Source organism: Microcaecilia unicolor, chromosome 1 (genome assembly GCF_901765095.1).
Source record: "Microcaecilia unicolor chromosome 1, aMicUni1.1, whole genome shotgun sequence".
NCBI classification, from domain to species: domain Eukaryota; kingdom Metazoa; phylum Chordata; class Amphibia; order Gymnophiona; family Siphonopidae; genus Microcaecilia; species Microcaecilia unicolor.
In genome coordinates, this window is record NC_044031.1 from 482,870,487 (window position 1) to 482,884,533 (window position 14,047).

The 14,047-nt window shown below is 39.7% G+C and overlaps 1 protein-coding gene across 2 annotated transcripts in view; it reads right to left on the reverse strand.

The window, feature by feature from the left end:
- Positions 1-14,047, reverse strand: part of NOL4 (nucleolar protein 4) — a 382,191-nt gene that overhangs the window by 214,311 nt on the left and 153,833 nt on the right. The gene's annotated exons all lie outside the window — the stretch shown is intronic.

A 14,047-nucleotide genomic window follows, 5' to 3' on the forward strand; every position in this document is an offset into this window, starting at 1 on the left:
GAATTATTAGGAAAGGGATGGAAAATAAGACCAAGAATATTATAATGCCTCTGTATTGATTTATGGTACGATCTCACCTTGAGTATTGCATTCAATTCTGGTCACTGTATCTCAAAGAAGATGTGGAGGGGCATAATTGAACGCGAACGCCCATCTCCATGGGTGTCTATGTCCAAGAACGGGTAGGTGAAGGGGCGGGACAGACCGTATTTTCGAAAAAAATGGGCGTCCATCTTTTTTTTCGATAATACGATTTCTGCCGGACAAATGCATCGGATTTGTGTGGATTTGAGCTGGGCGGTATCATTTTTCAGCGATAATGGAAACTGAAGGCGCCCAGCTCAAAAACAAACAAATCCAAGGCACTGGGTCATGGGAGGGGCCAGGATTCGTAGTGCACTGGTCCCCCTCACATACCAGGACACCAACCGGGCACCCTAGGGGGCACTTTTAACAATTAAAAAAAAAGTTAACTACCTCCCAAGTCCATAGCTCCCTTCCCTTGGGTGCTGAGCCCCCCAAATCCCCCCCAAAACCTACTCCCCACAACTCTACACCATTACCATAGCACTTATGGCTGAAGAGGGGCACATAGATGTGGGTACAGTGGGGTTCTGGTGGGTTTGGAGGGCTCCCATTTACCACCACAAGTGTAACAGGTAGGGCGGGGATGGGCCTGGGTCCACCTGCCTGAAGTCCACTGCACCCACTAACAACTGCTCCAGGGACCTGCACACTGATGTGATGGAGCTGGGTATGACATTTGAGGCTGGCATACAGGCTGGAAAAAAAAAGTTTTTAAAGTTGTTTGTTTTGGGTGGGAGGGGGTTAGTGACCACTGGGGGAGTCAGGGGTGGTCATTCCCGATTCCCTCCGGTGGTCATCTGGTCATTTAGGGGACTTTTTTAGGACTTGTTTGTGAAAGAACAGGGTCCAAAAAAAGTGACCCAAATTTGTGTTAAAACGCCTTTCTTTTTTCGATTATCGGCCGAGGACGCCCATCTCTCCTCGGCCGATAAACACGCCCCAGTCCCGCCTTCACCACACCTCCGACACGCCCCCGTCAACTTTGGCTGTTTCCGCGACGGAGTGCAGTTGAAGACGCCCAAAATCGGCTTTCAAATATACCGATTTGGTGCCCACGGGAGAAAGACGCCCATTTCCTGATTTGGGTCGAAATATGGGCATCTTTCTCTTTCGAAAATAAGGCAGATAGTGGAATTAGAAAAGGTGCAGAGAAGGGCGACGAAAATGATAAAGGGGATGGGACTACTTCCCTATGAGGCTAAAGCAGCTAGGGCTCTTCAGCTTGGAGAAAAGGCGGCTGAGGGGAGATATGATAGAGGTCTATAAAATAATGAGTGGAGCTGAACGGGTAGATGTGAAGCGTCAGTTCACGCTTTCCAAAAATACTAGGACTAGGGGCATGCGATGAAGCTACAATGTAGTAAATTTAAAACGAATTGGAGAAAATATTTCTTCACTCAACATGTAATTAAACTCTGGAATTCGTTGCCAGAGAATGTGGTAAAGGCGGTTAGCTTAGCGGAGTTTAAAAAAGATTTGGACGGCTTCCTAAAGGAAAAGTCCATAGACCTTTATTAAATGGACTTGGGGAAAATCCACTATTTCTGGGATAAGCAGTATAAAATGTTTTGTACATTTTTGGGATCTGGATTGGCCACTGTTGGAAACAGGACGCTGGGCTCAATGTACTTATGAGCCAAAGGAAGGGGGATAAGAACATGTTGACAGTTATCAAATACAAAATAAAATTAAGATAAAGAACAAAGTTTATTTACGATTGGAAAAAAAGCAATTGTTCAAGATATGCATACATACCAGAAAAGTTCTTATTGTAATGTTCCCTTCTTTGCCTCTATCTTTGTCCAACCACTAAATGGGATGAGGACATGAAAATTGAACCTTCTAGGGAATCATTCAACCATGTCTCTGATAGCAAAAATATTCAAGTCTGCCTTAATCATTGAGGGGTTCATTTTCAAAACAAAAAAAGTCCAAAAAATGTCATAAGGTGGCAGAAGAAGTTGCGATTTTCAACACCCTGATTTTAGAGGATTTGTTCCACAGTTCGTCCAAATGTCAAGGGGGTGTATTTTAGGCGGGACATGGGTGGGAGATAGGCGGCACCAAAAGATAGATGTTTTTCTGCAATAATGGAACAAAGTGAAAATGTCTAGGATCAAAATTAAGACTTTTTGGCTAGATCTGTTTCAGTCACGACTAAGTGGCCAAAAGGTGTCCTAAATGACCAAATGGCTACTGGAGGGATTACGGCATACTCCCCCAGTGGTCACTGACATCCTCCCAGCCCCCTAATCCTCCCAGCCCCCTAAGATGTGACAGTGACAATACATACCAGGCTCTATGACTTCAGATATTCCTATTAGAACAGCAAACAGGTCCCAGGAATAGCCTAATGGTCAGTGCCATGGACTGTAGAATAGGGGACCCAGGCCCATATCCTACTCTAACTGGTACATTTATGGTGGAATGAATGAGCCCTCCAAAAAACACTAAACACCTATTGTACCTATATATATAGATATATATATTTTTTTTAATTAGGATTTATTTACCGCCTTTTTGAAGGAATTCATTCAAGGCGGTGTACAGTAAGAATAGATCAAACATGAGCAGGAGGCAATTAGAGCAGTAAAAATATTCGAACAACAATACAAAGTATGACATGGTATAATATTATTATTATTAGCATTTGTATAGCGCTACCAGTCGCACGCAGCGCTGAACACCTGACACAAAGAGACAGTCCCTGCTCAATAGAGCTTACAGTCAGACAGACAAGACAATTAAGGGCAAGGGAAGTACTGGGTGAGAAGGAACAAGGGGAGGGCAATTGAGTAGGGGCTAGGAGCCAAAAGCAGTAGTGAAAAGGTGGGTTTTCAGCATAGATTTGAAAACAGGTAGAGATGGAGCTAGACGTACAGGCTCAGGAAGTCTATTCCAGGCATAAGATGCCGCGAGGGAAAAGGAACGAAGTCTGGAGTTAGCAGTGGAGGAGAAGGGGGACGACAAGAGAGATTTGTCCAGTGAGCGGAGTTCACGGGGAGGAATGTAGGAAGAGATGAGAGTGGAGAGGTAATGGGGGGGGGGGGGGCTGCAGAATGGATGCATTTAAAGGTCAGTAAGAGAAGTTTGAACTGTATGCGGAAGCGGACAGGGAGCCAGGGAAGTGACGAGGAGTAGGCTAGTGTGGGTATAATGATTTTGGTGGATAATAAGTCGTGCTGCAGAATTTTGGACAGACTGGAGAGGAGAGAGATGGCTGAGTGGAAGACCAGTGAGAAGCAAATTGCAATAATCCAAGCGAGAGGTGATAAGGGTTTTGGTAGCGTATTCAGAAAGGAAGGGGCTTGCCATGACAACACAATATGTACTACAACGTTATAATTGGTAGTGAAGGGTAAGGCAAAGTTGTAACAGGGTAGGAGTGGATAAACATGTCCTGTATACATATATATATATATATATATATATATATATATATATATATATATATATATATATATATATATATAGGTGATACCTACAAGCTTGAGAGCTATTGTACATATAGGTGACACCTGCAAGGTTGAGAGCTATTGTAGTGGTATATAGTGAGTTACAGTAGGTGTTTTTCTGCTCCTTGAGGGATCACCATACAATATAAGGGGGTTACGGTGAGATGTGTACCTGGGACTTTTTATGTAAAGACCACTGCAGTGCCCCCTAGGCTGCCCCACTGCTCTGCTGGGATTTCTGTGTGGTCAGTCTATTGATGGCCCCTAGACATCCCAATGGCTGGTTTTTGGGCATTTTACAATTACAACTATATTTATATTTCGCAACTACTTTCTAGGTTCAATGTGGATTACAATAAGAACAACAAACTGGAAAGCTACAGAATTAAAGTTACATCAAAATTCAGTTGTTTAAGTAACGAGTAAATGAACAGGTTTTCAATATCTTCCTAAATCTAATATAATTTAATTCTGATCTAATCATATTTGGGAAGGAATTCCAAATCCTAGCTGACTGATAGAAGAGTAACAAAGTATGTATACATTTATATTTCACCTGAGAGTTGAGGGAAAATTGCACATTAACTGACTTTCAGAGTGGAGACCTTTGCTTGATGAAGGGAATGACAATATAGACATAAATGATACGTGTGCTAGACCATGGATGACATTAAATACTAGCAGTGAAAAATAAAAAAGGTGGGAATATGAGCCAGGCTATCCAAAGAATGGAACCAAATTATGTTTAAAAGAACAAAGTTTAATAATTTCCAAGTCAATAATGATATAATAATACATAAAAAATGACTCAGGTAGAAGGGACTAAATGTTCTTTTAAATTTCTGTTTCTTGAGTATGCAATTATTAATTCTTTATTATTGAAACAGTCAAGACCCTCCAGAATGTGCCAATGTTTGCGTATGGATTTGGCAATGTGTTTGGACAAAAAAGAGTACTTGAGTGTACAAACAATATCTGGTTTTTTCTTTTGTCGGTTGGGTTGAAGAAGTTCTTCACGGTCCTGAGCTAAGGCTTTGGTATAGCCTGCTTCAATATGTTTTTGAGGATACCCTCTAGCAGAGAATCTATTACCCATCGATGTTGCTTGTAGATTAAATTCATCAAAATCTGTGCATATCCTTCGAAGTCGGAGAAACTGACATAACGGAAGATTACTTTTCAATTTGGGGTTGTGATAGCTGGAGTAGTGTAGAAATGTATTCCGATCTGTAGGCTTCTTATAAATAGTTGTGTTGAATAGATAATCATCTTTCCGAATAATGAGATCCAGGAAATTGATCTGGTGATTATTATAGTCAGATTTAAATTTAAGATTGGGATCCTGAGCGTTGATCCAATCAAAAAAAGAATGTAAAGTGTCTTCACTCCCCTGCCACAAAATAAAAATATCATCTATATATCGACGATAAATCTTGATATGTTCTTTAAAAGGATGTGATGTCAAGTATTGTTTCTCAAAATCTCCGACATAAAGATTGGCTATGTCGGGAGCCATACTTGAACCCATGGCTGTGCCTTTATTTGTTGGTAATATTTTCTTTCAAATCCAAAATAATTTTGTGTGAGTGCAATTGTTGCACATGTCAAAATCAAATGATTAGGAATACGTCTATGTGTGGATCTGTTCTGTAATGTATTTTCAATGATTCTTAAAGCCTCAATCTGCGGGATGTTAGTGTATAGTGATTCTATGTCCATAGTAACGAGTATAGTGTCTATAAGTGATCCCTCATAATCTTGTAGGATATTGATCATGTGAGTAGTGTCTTGAATGAACGATGGTATTAACGGTACAAATGGCCTCAAAAAGAAATCTACGAATATGGACAAAGGTTCTAAAATTGAGCCGTTGCCTGAAATGATCGGTCTCCCTGGAGGGTTAGTGAGTGATTTATGTATTTTTGGCAGTACATAAATGGTTGGAATGGTCGGATGTAAGACTTGTAAAAGTCCTTCTCTTTTGATGTAATGAAACCCATCCTAGATGCAATATCGATAAGTTCTTTGATATCCTTTTGTATGTCCATCGTGGGATCCTTGTCCAAGGGTATATAGAACTCACGATCATCAAGATGCCTCTTGATTTCGTTAATATAATCGGTTCTGTTCATGACCACAATACCTCCACCTTTATCGGCGGGCTTGATGACAATATCATGGTTATTTGCTAACTCTCTGATAACCTGATGCTCAGTGGTGCTAATATTGTAGTGACGTGGTTTTGTATTCCTTTCAAATTTCTTAATGTCTTTTTCTACACATGAATTAAACGCTGTTATCAGAGGATGTGTTTGACCTGGAGGTATCCATGTTGATGTTTTCTTAACCACAGATATGTCCTGGTAAGGGGTTGTTGATTTAGAAAAACACTGTATAATTTGTAATTTACGTTGGAATTTAAAAAGGTCAATACGCGTATTGAAAGCGTTGTATCCAGTTGTAGGGACAAATGATAATCCTTTTTTAAGAATGCCTTCTTCAATCCGTGTTAGATGATGTTTTGATAAATTAAAGATAGGAGTAGATTCTTCTAATATCGGTTGTGAAACCGATTGTTGGATGGATCTCTGTATGGGAACCGCTGGGGTGGACCCAGTCTTCCCCTGCTTCTGCCTCTTCCTCTTCCTCTTTGGAGCGACTTGTTTGGAGGCATTCTCTGTGGTGCAAAATTGTTGTCCTTCTTCCAAAGTTCTTCTAAAAAAAGGTCCGTTTGGGATGCTGATTGAAGTACTTGTCGTCGTGTGGGGGAGGTCTCACGTACTGATGAATGTCTGGAGTGGCACGGAAGATGGGATCGAGAAAAAGGACTACCCAAAGGGGAGGTATAAAGGTCACCAGAGTCACTCCTAATTCGCTTATGTCTATGTTCAATGGGATGATGTTCAGTAACATCTGCGGATGGAATGTGTCTGATGTTAGTATGTGACCTTGGACCATATGTGTTTTTGAACTTATTGTTATTTGTGATATATGGCCTAGCCTTAGAGAATAGATATACTGAACCCTTTTGTAATCTAACTCATCTCTTCTAAATTTACTATTTTTGATTTCTTTCGTGTCGTTCCTAAATTTGGCTATTTTGCTATCAACCCCTTTCAGTACCTCATCATAATGAGGATCCTGAATATGTAAAGCATCCAATTTTGTGACAAGCGTGTCCTTAAGGGTTTTACTTTTGGCCTGTGAAGCTTCTGCAATGAGGATCATAAGATCCAAACTGCATTTATTCAAAATGGCACACCACTTGTCCAAAAAATCCTGATTATCTAAAAACATTGTGGGTGCTTTTGAAATTCTAAGTCCTCTAGGTATACGCCTGGTTTTACAATAATTAAGCATGGTGAAAAAATGCAATTCGTTCCTAGTAATATTCTTCTTAATGTTCACAATATCCAGCCATTGCTGCATCACCGACATTTCAGGTGGCGGATGATGTTCCTCTTCTTGGTTCAATTGTTGTAAAAGTTGGTTTAAATGATCATCGCTGAAACTTAAAACATTGTTCCAGCTTTGGAATGCCATGGCAGAGTCCCGGTACTATAGTCTAAAGAAAAACCACAAAAAAGTGGAGAACTCAATAGATCCCACGGTGCGTGAAGTGAAAAATAAAAAGGTGGGAATATGAGCCAGGCTATCCAAAGAATGGAACCAAATTATGTTTAAAAGAACAAAGTTTAATAATTTCCAAGTCAATAATGATATAATAATACATAAAAATGACTCAGGTAGAAGGGACTAAATGTTCTTTTAAATTTCTGTTTCTTGAGTATGCAATTATTAATTCTTTATTATTGAAACAGTCAAGACCCTCCAGAATGTGCCAATGTTTGCGTATGGATTTGGCAATGTGTTTGGACAAAAAAGAGTACTTGAGTGTACAAACAATATCTGGTTTTTTCTTTTGTCGGTTGGGTTGAAGAAGTTCTTCACGGTCCTGAGCTAAGGCTTTGGTATAGCCTGCTTCAATATGTTTTTGAGGATACCCTCTAGCTGAGAATCTATTACCCATCGATGTTGCTTGTAGATTAAATTCATCAAAATCTGTGCATATCCTTCGAAGTCGGAGAAACTGACATAACGGAAGATTACTTTTCAATTTGGGGTTGTGATAGCTGGAGTAGTGTAGAAATGTATTCCGATCTGTAGGCTTCTTATAAATAGTTGTGTTGAATAGATAATCATCTTTCCGAATAATGAGATCCAGGAAATTGATCTGGTGATTATTATAGTCAGATTTAAATTTAAGATTGGGATCCTGAGCGTTGATCCAATCAAAAAAAGAATGTAAAGTGTCTTCACTCCCCTGCCACAAAATAAAAATATCATCTATATATCGACGATAAATCTTGATATGTTCTTTAAAAGGATGTGATGTCAAGTATTGTTTCTCAAAATCTCCGACATAAAGATGGGCTATGTCGGGAGCCATACTTGAACCCATGGCTGTGCCTTTTATTTGTTGGTAATATTTTCTTTCAAATCCAAAATAATTTTGTGTGAGTGCAATTGTTGCACATGTCAAAATCAAATGATTAGGAATACGTCTATGTGTGGATCTGTTCTGTAATGTATTTTCAATGATTCTTAAAGCCTCAATCTGCGGGATGTTAGTGTATAGTGATTCTATGTCCATAGTAACGAGTATAGTGTCTATAAGTGATCCCTCATAATCTTGTAGGATATTGATCATGTGAGTAGTGTCTTGAATGAACGATGGTATTAACGGTACAAATGGCCTCAAAAAGAAATCTACGAATATGGACAAAGGTTCTAAAATTGAGCCGTTGCCTGAAATGATCGGTCTCCCTGGAGGGTTAGTGAGTGATTTATGTATTTTTGGCAGTACATAAATGGTTGGAATGGTCGGATGTAAGACTTGTAAAAAGTCCTTCTCTTTTGATGTAATGAAACCCATCCTAGATGCAATATCGATAAGTTCTTTGATATCCTTTTGTATGTCCATCGTGGGATCCTTGTCCAAGGGTATATAGAACTCACGATCATCAAGATGCCTCTTGATTTCGTTAATATAATCGGTTCTGTTCATGACCACAATACCTCCACCTTTATCGGCGGGCTTGATGACAATATCATGGTTATTTGCTAACTCTCTGATAACCTGATGCTCAGTGGTGCTAATATTGTAGTGACGTGGTTTTGTATTCCTTTCAAATTTCTTAATGTCTTTTTCTACACATGAATTAAACGCTGTTATCAGAGGATGTGTTTGACCTGGAGGTATCCATGTTGATGTTTTCTTAACCACAGATATGTCCTGGTAAGGGGTTGTTGATTTAGAAAAACACTGTATAATTTGTAATTTACGTTGGAATTTAAAAAGGTCAATACGCGTATTGAAAGCGTTGTATCCAGTTGTAGGGACAAATGATAATCCTTTTTTAAGAATGCCTTCTTCAATCCGTGTTAGATGATGTTTTGATAAATTAAAGATAGGAGTAGATTCTTCTAATATCGGTTGTGAAACCGATTGTTGGATGGATCTCTGTATGGGAACCGCTGGGGTGGACCCAGTCTTCCCCTGCTTCTGCCTCTTCCTCTTCCTCTTTGGAGCGACTTGTTTGGAGGCATTCTCTGTGGTGCAAAATTGTTGTCCTTCTTCCAAAGTTCTTCTAAAAAAAGGTCCGTTTGGGATGCTGATTGAAGTACTTGTCGTCGTGTGGGGGAGGTCTCACGTACTGATGAATGTCTGGAGTGGCACGGAAGATGGGATCGAGAAAAAGGACTACCCAAAGGGAGGTATAAAGGTCACCAGAGTCACTCCTAATTCGCTTATGTCTATGTTCAATGGGATGATGTTCAGTAACATCTGCGGATGGAATGTGTCTGATGTTAGTATGTGACCTTGGACCATATGTGTTTTTGAACTTATTGTTATTTGTGATATATGGCCTAGCCTTAGAGAATAGATATACTGAACCCTTTTTGTAATCTAACTCATCTCTTCTAAAGGGTATGCACAGATTTTGATGAATTTAATCTACAAGCAACATCGATGGGTAATAGATTCTCTGCTAGAGGGTATCCTCAAAAACATATTGAAGCAGGCTATACCAAAGCCTTAGCTCAGGACCGTGAAGAACTTCTTCAACCCAACCGACAAAAGAAAAAACCAGATATTGTTTGTACACTCAAGTACTCTTTTTTGTCCAAACACATTGCCAAATCCATACGCAAACATTGGCACATTCTGGAGGGTCTTGACTGTTTCAATAATAAAGAATTAATAATTGCATACTCAAGAAACAGAAATTTAAAAGAACATTTAGTCCCTTCTACCTGAGTCATTTTTTATGTATTATTATATCATTATTGACTTGGAAATTATTAAACTTTGTTCTTTTAAACATAATTTGGTTCCATTCTTTGGATAGCCTGGCTCATATTCCCACCTTTTTTATTTTTCACTTCACGCACCGTGGGATCTATTGAGTTCTCCACTTTTTTGTGGTTTCTCTTTAGACTATAGTACCGGGACTCTGCCATGGCATTCCAAAGCTGGAACAATGTTTTAAGTTTCAGCGATGATCATTTAAACCAACTTTTACAACAATTGAACCAAGAAGAGGAACATCATCCGCCACCTGAAATGTCGGTGATGCAGCAATGGCTGGATATTGTGAACATTAAGAAGAATATTACTAGGAACGAATTGCATTTTTTCACCATGCTTAATTATTGTAAAACCAGGCATATACCTAGAGGACTTAGAATTTCAAAAGCACCCACAATGTTTTTAGATAATCAGGATTTTTTGGACAAGTGGTGTGCCATTTTGAATAAATGCAGTTTGGATCTTATGATCCTCATTGCAGAAGCTTCACAGGCCAAAAGTAAAACCCTTAAGGACACGCTTGTCACAAAATTGGATGCTTTACATATTCAGGATCCTCATTATGATGAGGTACTGAAAGGGGTTGATAGCAAAATAGCCAAATTTAGGAACGACACGAAAGAAATCAAAAATAGTAAATTTAGAAGAGATGAGTTAGATTACAAAAAGGGTTCAGTATATCTATTCTTTAAGGCTAGGCCATATATCACAAATAACAATAAGTTCAAAAACACATATGGTCCAAGGTCACATACTAACATCAGACACATTCCATCCGCAGATGTTACTGAACATCATCCCATTGAACATAGACATAAGCGAATTAGGAGTGACTCTGGTGACCTTTATACCTCCCCTTTGGGTAGTCCTTTTTCTCGATCCCATCTTCCGTGCCACTCCAGACATTCATCAGTACGTGAGACCTCCCCCACACGACGACAAGTACTTCAATCAGCATCCCAAACGGACCTTTTTTTAGAAGAACTTTGGAAGAAGGACAACACTTTTTCCACCACAGAGAATGCCTCCAAACAAGTCGCTCCAAAGAGGAAGAGGAAGAGGCAGAAGCAGGGGAAGACTGGGTCCACCCCAGCGGTTCCCATACAGAGATCCATCCAACAATCGGTTTCACAACCGATATTAGAAGAATCTACTCCTATCTTTAATTTATCAAAACATCATCTAACACGGATTGAAGAAGGCATTCTTAAAAAAGGATTATCATTTGTCCCTACAACTGGATACAACGCTTTCAATACGCGTATTGACCTTTTTAAATTCCAACGTAAATTACAAATTATACAGTGTTTTTCTAAATCAACAACCCCTTACCAGGACATATCTGTGGTTAAGAAAACATCAACATGGATACCTCCAGGTCAACACATCCTCTGATAACAGCGTTTAATTCATGTGTAGAAAAAGACATTAAGAAATTTGAAAGGAATACAAAACCACGTCACTACAATATTAGCACCACTGAGCATCAGGTTATCAGAGAGTTAGCAAATAACCATGATATTGTCATCAAGCCCGCCGATAAAGGTGGAGGTATTGTGGTCATGAACAGAACCGATTATATTAACGAAATCAAGAGGCATCTTGATGATCGTGAGTTCTATATACCCTTGGACAAGGATCCCACGATGGACATACAAAAGGATATCAAAGAACTTATCGATATTGCATCTAGGATGGGTTTCATTACATCAAAAGAGAAGGACTTTTTACAAGTCTTACATCCGACCATTCCAACCATTTATGTACTGCCAAAAATACATAAATCACTCACTAACCCTCCAGGGAGACCGATCATTTCAGGCAACGGCTCAATTTTAGAACCTTTGTCCATATTCGTAGATTTCTTTTTGAGGCCATTTGTACCGTTAATACCATCGTTCATTCAAGACACTACTCACATGATCAATATCCTACAAGATTATGAGGGATCACTTATAGACACTATACTCGTTACTATGGACATAGAATCACTATACACTAACATCCCGCAGATTGAGGCTTTAAGAATCATTGAAAATACATTACAGAACAGATCCACACATAGACGTATTCCTAATCATTTGATTTTGACATGTGCAACAATTGCACTCACACAAAATTATTTTGGATTTGAAAGAAAATATTACCAACAAATAAAGGCACAGCCATGGGTTCAAGTATGGCTCCCGACATAGCCCATCTTTATGTCGGAGATTTTGAGAAACAATACTTGACATCACATCCTTTTAAAGAACATATCAAGATTTATCGTCGATATATAGATGATATTTTTATTTTGTGGCAGGGGAGTGAAGACACTTTACATTCTTTTTTTGATTGGATCAACGCTCAGGATCCCAATCTTAAATTTAAATCTGACTATAATAATCACCAGATCAATTTCCTGGATCTCATTATTCGGAAAGATGATTATGCATTTTTATGCATCTGGGTATCAGTGTTTTATACCTCTCTGTTTACCCTCTTCTGTCTGCATAGCTAAGCAAGACTAACCCTTCACTCCAGAATGTTAACTGCTCTGGAGCTAGTACCCACATCTTTTACAGAGCCCAGGGAAGATTGGGCAGTGGTTGAAGAGATGCAGCAGATCCAGCAGCGCCTCCAGAGGATGGATGCCCAAGGTTCTAGAGTGGCTGGTGAACGAACTAGTCTGCATGGCAGCAGCCTTAGACTGTAAAGACATCCATTCAACATCCATCTTCCTAAGCCTGCCACCTCACCTCCTCTTCCTCACTCAGAGTTCATCATTTTTCTCTTCTTTCCATCCCCTCCCACCATAATATATCTAAATACCATTAAAATGCGTTTTATACTGTTTGTTATATTTGTAGTCATATCTGGTTTTTGGATTGTACATGGGTTCCCCTCCCTGAGCCTTGTCCCACATCCACTCCCAGGCTGTAACCCATTTCATGTCTGAGGAAAATAGCCTATGAAACTTGATGCAACCTTAATATGGCCTCATTGATCCCTCTCCAATATGTTCGTTCTAATCCTACATGCAAACCACCAACCCAGGTCCATCTCTGCCTTTAGCACTGCTGGTGGAAGTGACATGCAACTGGCTTTCTTCTGCAAGTTTAGGCATCCCTATAGCCTTGTCACTGAGTGTCTGACATACCCATCAGGTGTTGCTTCTCACTATCTTTGTACTTAGTAGTGACCAGGTGGAGCTGGTTACTGCTATTCCTAATGACAGCATCCGTATAATATGACACAGGCAAAATCTTTAAGTATAGATCTCAATGTTACCACCACACAGTCCATGTCATCCCTGCTGAATCCACCATTGCTATCTCAGTATGGTCATGTATGACCCATTTTAAGGTCCACTACACTCACTTCCATAGAGACCCTATCTTTATAACCAATTGACACAGAGAAATGAAACCTCTTCCTAAAAGGATCTATTCATTGAGAAATAAGGTCAAAATCTGTGGCATGGCTGTGTAACTAGAGGCATAGAATGCAAAGGTCTGCTGGTACAGATGGCAACTAATATAATCAGCCCACATCTCACTCTGCCTACACATTAGCTTTCTATCTACAGTATATCAGGCACCAGAAACAAGTCTTCAATATGCCAAACATCCTCTATTACAGCCATGATCTGCCTGTAGACCTTATTGTAGTTCTCTTGTGGTCTCTCCTCCTCCCCTTAGCAATGAGGGTCATAAACTAGGTCTTGAGAGTATAGCATCTATCATTTGCAGGGAGAAAAACAGAGGAAAATTGAGTGGCTGCATCCTTGGTGGTGGAAGAATTAGCATATTAACATAGTTGGTCCCTGATGCTTTTAGGGTTGATTGGTGCATGTTCAAAAAGGGTTCTGTAGGGAGGGAAGGAACAGTTTGGTCCATAGAAAGTGTGGAGAGATGATAGGTGCTATCCCTCAGTGATCTTGCTAATCTCAAAGGTGTCATGTAGACCTGACTGTGACAGAATGTAGACATTGTAGCACAAGCCTGTATAGCAGGCACACACGTCATTTATGTATGAGGCCCTGCAGATTACCTGCATTTTCAGGGAATGAAAGGACATTCTAATCTGATATATGGCTTCTTTGCCTATAGGTGGTCTGATAGCTATATATGTACAATCAATTGCTCCT